General features: G+C 31.2%; 1 long non-coding RNA gene across 1 annotated transcript; it reads left to right on the top strand.

Annotated features, from left to right (window-relative positions):
• The first annotated feature begins 244 nt into the window (after nt 1-244).
• On the top strand, nt 245-4,616 carry LOC133788657 (uncharacterized). Its single transcript, XR_009873322.1, has 2 exons — nt 245-1,049; nt 3,714-4,616. It is a non-coding gene; the product is annotated as an uncharacterized LOC133788657 (long non-coding RNA).
• Nucleotides 4,617-4,855: the final 239 nt, after the last annotated feature.

Here is a 4,855-nt window from a genome sequence, read left to right as displayed (position 1 = left end):
AACTACAAAAAAACAATTTATGTTCTCATTTCTCAAAATACAATTTTAAAAACAAAAGACAGAAAACAAATGTGAAACATGCCCAATATTGTTACACTTATTCTACATGGATACTATACTCCAATAAGTACTAAGTAAATAGGAAGAAATAAGCAAGCAGTCACAAAATGTTTTTAACCTATGTATGATGTTAGATGTGGCGTATTTATTTATTTATTTTTTTTGTACGTACAAACTGTGATTTTGAAATTATATATTTGATATAAGGAAAAAGCGTAGAACAGATCCTACCACAGAAATGTGAAAAGGATATTTTCTCTCTCATTCTCTCTCTTCTCTTCTGCTTATATAAACCTCACAAGCAATGAGAGTTAATTAAGGATACCACCACTACCATTGATAAAATGATGATGATGAGAAGCAAGGGAGCATACATATACAAATACATAAAAGGGTACCAATATGTCGCCTTTATCTGCGTTTGCACCTGCACCTTAACTGGTCTCTCTATATATACTACTATCTCTTCTTTTCTCTTGTTATTATATATTATTAATGGTGAAAAGGACAATTAAGGTAGTAGAGTAGAGATGAGGGAGCATATGGATAAAGCTAGGTGCAGGTGCAGACGCAGGTGAATGCCATCTTGAATTCATTAACTACGATTACTCGGACGGACCTCCTACTACTTCTTTCTCTCTTCATAGTCATCATTTTCTGTGTTTCTGTTAATATTTCACGTTTCTTCTCTTTTTTTTATTTTAGCGTAAAGATAATAACAAATTGATTTGTTATTCCTTCTCAATTTTTAAAAATATTTAGTTTAATCATATTTTATCTTATGTTGTGTGTAAATCTGTACTTATATATATTGTAGAAAAATAACAGTCTGCGCACTGCAGGTTTTCCTCTCTATAACACAAAAAAGTAACATGGATTCGAAACTACTCTTCTGCTAATTGGTGGAGAAAAACGTAGGCACTTTGTGTTTTGGGGCCAGTTTTTTACAATTAATACAAACGGGGCTATTTAGCTAATGACCCTTCAAGGTAACACCAAAACCTTATCCTCTCATTTCATCTATATTTTCTCTCCCACTCGGTATGATGTACATGGGTTTTCAACTGTGATCAAGCAACCAAATTCTAAACTACAATTATCTTTTATTAACCCTATGCATGTAGCATTAGTAGAAATAACATCTTAATTATTTAACTTGATGATTTATACAATGAAAAAAGATATACTTATTAAATTTGAAAGGTATTTCGTCAATATTTTTAGAGACGTTGAATGGATCTTAATTTCTTTTGCACATTTTCATCTTTAATTAACTAATTATAAGCACCTGAATGATAGTATTAATTTGCATTGTATTTGGAGTAGTACTTGAGTTAACAATGATCATGTTAAGACCATTGATCGCAAAGCAGTGTACATATGCATATAAATGTGAATATGTATTATGCTCACAGTATAATTTTTTTGTAGTTAGGAAATAAATTGAATGGAGATCATTTTATCATCATTTTTACTGCCACATTTATAGATCGCATTAAATTGTTAAACCTTAATTGTTTGTACACCATGATATATTTTCAAAATTTCTAAATTAAGTAGGGTTGGAAATTAGCGAAGTTCAAAAAGATTTAATATAATATGGAAAGAAAAAAAAAATAATTTATCTCTGATGAAATAATATACTAATAATATTTATATATATTTCCTTTCAATTTGTCTACTTTTTCTAAAAGGAAATTGATATATATATATATAAATATATTTATATAGAACCTGTCAGTTTGCAAAGGGAATTAACCATATAGATTACGTACGCAGTCTAGAAACGGTGGATTGAGAGATGAGTGTAAAAAAAAACTATGGAGAAAGTTTAATCTGAAAAATAGTCGACTGAATGAAAATTTAAAAAAGATTTGCAAAATTTGGAGAAAAGTTAAAATTTAAACTAAAGATCAGTCTTTATGTCATTATTAAATTTTATTTACGTTTCCTTAACCGAAGTGACAGATATTATGTAATATATTAATATATATTCATATATATGTTGCTATAAATTGCAACAATCAGAACCAACAAGGAAAGTAGAAAGTGAAAGTTACGAATTAATACAGAAATAAAGAGAATAATAAACAAAAAATAAAGACACTGAGATTTATACTAGTTCAAACAATTTGTCCTACATCTAATAAGTGAGCATTACTACAAGTTTTATTGATCAATGTTCGGACAACATTATACAACCTTCATCCTCAGAGTTGAGAAGAATATAAAATAAGTGACCATGCAAAACTCTTGTACCCAAACACAACCAAGCTTTCTTGAAGCTTTCTCTCACTTGAAAACACATTATCTGTCTTTCTTGAAGGAAACATGGACACAATACTCTCAACCTATGTCTAAAATTTACTAGTGAATAAAAAAATGCAATATCTGATTAAGTGAATCCCAAATGATTCCCAAAACACTTATAAATAGCTAATAGACTTATAAACCAACTTAACTCCCCCAACCTATAAGAAAATTCTGTTAGGGACTTGAGCAATAAAAAACAGGCGGTCAAGTGTCTACCAATCACAAGAAATGGCCAAGTCTAAGAATAATAATAACGACAATATATATAAATATATATGTATTTTTTGTATTATTTAGTACATATATATAATATTACGCCAGTATTCGCGATTAAGGTGATAACTGTTTATTACTAGTGAAAATGAAATTTCACTTGTTCAAATTTGAGCCTTTTTGTATTGAAGAATTTAAGCGCCGAGTGTCTCTAGTTGTTGACAAATTTTAAATGCTATAGACTATATAGTAGTCTTGCAATATTGACATAAATGTGACCTGCATTAATTAACAATAAAATAACTCAAAATATTGTGATTTCTGTTATTATATATATAAATACAGAATAATTTTTCTATAGGGTTTCAATTTAAACCCTACCGGTAGGACTGTCAGTGTTCTTAACCCTTGAACAATTTTCGGTGAATTTTTTTTATGACCATGTATATTGTAGCTATTTAGAGCATCCTGCAAATTTTCAGAAAATTCCGAATAGTTTACAGTACCGAAAACTAGGTTTAAACATGTTGCTTTCTATGCGCATAGTCACGTGTGCAACAACATGTTTGAACTTAGTTTTCGGTACTATAAACTATTCGGAATTTTCTAAAAATTTGCAGGATGCTTTAAATAGATACAATATACACAGTCATAAAAAAAATCGTGCCGAAAACTATTCACAGGTCAAGAACAGTGAGAGGCCCACCAGTAAGGCTTAAAGTGAAGCCCCTATGGGAGAATTCCCCTATAAATACACACACATATAAATATAAGAGAATCCTCCTATAGGGGCTTCACTTTAAGCCCTACCGGTGGGACTCTCAGTGTTCTCGACCTGTGAATTGTTTTCGGCGCGATTTCTTTTATGACCGTGTATATTGTAGCTATTCTGAGCATCCATCAAATTTTCAGAAAATTCTGAATAGTTTACAGTACTGAAAACTAAGTTCAAACATGTTGTTGCACGCGTGACTAATTTTTTTTATGCGCATGGAAATCAACATGTTTGAACCTAGTTTTTGGTATTGTAAACTATTTTGAATTTTCTGAAAATTTGCAAGATGTTCTAAATAGCTACAATTTTGTGCATGTTGTTGTTTCATGACCTAGTCTCTGTGTCATCATAGGTAGATCAAGTGTCCACTCACCTATAGGTGTAAAGATAGCAGCCTTGCGGACTTAGGCTCATCAAGAAGGAATTTGGGAAAAGAATTCGACCCAAGAAACAGGAAATGGCCGAAAAATGAACAAGAAGAACAAACGACAATGGGAATGTATGAAGAGATGTACCAAGACAATACTGGTGGGAATGTATGAAGAGAGATGTGGCTAGCTTTGTAGCTAAGTGTATGGCTTGTCAGCAGGTTAAAGCTGAGCACCAAAGACCCTCTGGTTTGCTTCAACCTTTGCCTATACCAGAATGGAAATCGGACAAGATCACGCTGGACCTTGTGACTGGATTACCATTGACACCATTAAAGCATGACACCGTCTGAGTGATTGTCGATTGTTTGACCAAATCCACTTATTTTATTCAAATTAGGACCGATTATAAGACTTGTAAACTAGCTTGACTTTATATGGATAATATAGTTCGACATCATGGGTTACCTCCAAGCATTGTTTATTGTAGAGATCCTCGATTTACCTCAAGATTTTGGCGAGCATTGCAAAAAACTTTGGGGGAGTGAGCTTAACTTGAGCACCGTTCACCACCCTCTAATAGATGGACAGTCTGAGAGGACCATCCAAACTTTGGAGGACATGCTTCGTTATTTTACTTTGGAGTTTAAAGGTAGCTGGGGAGAACACTTGTGTTTAGTAGAATTCACTTATAATAATTGCTACAGGTTAGTATAGGCATGGCTCCTTATGAGGCCTTATATGGGAGACCATGCAGATCTCCCTTGTGTTGGGTAGAACTAGATGAGTATGATAACTCTACAAAATAGAGTTATTTTACCACATCTTTTATGTTAATTGTTGCTTAATCTTTGAGTTTTTAAGTAATTTATTAAGTTTTTAAGTAATTTTGAATTTATTAGGTTTATTTTCATTTTATATATTTTTGTGTATTTTTATAGTTATATTATTGTAAAATGTTGTAGTTTAATTATTTGAATTATTGATTTTAGTAAGAAGTAAAAAAAATGCACTTTTGTTGATCTTAAATGCTAAATTAAATTCATTATTAATTAAGTATTTTCAAAGAATTAACATGATTTATTTATAATTGAAAATATTTGATTATGATTTAATTTGTGTATGG

Source organism: Humulus lupulus, chromosome 7 (genome assembly GCF_963169125.1).
Source record: "Humulus lupulus chromosome 7, drHumLupu1.1, whole genome shotgun sequence".
NCBI lineage: Eukaryota > Viridiplantae > Streptophyta > Magnoliopsida > Rosales > Cannabaceae > Humulus > Humulus lupulus.
The sequence above is the reverse complement of the archived record's forward strand: the minus strand, read 5'-3'. Positions and strand labels throughout refer to the sequence as shown.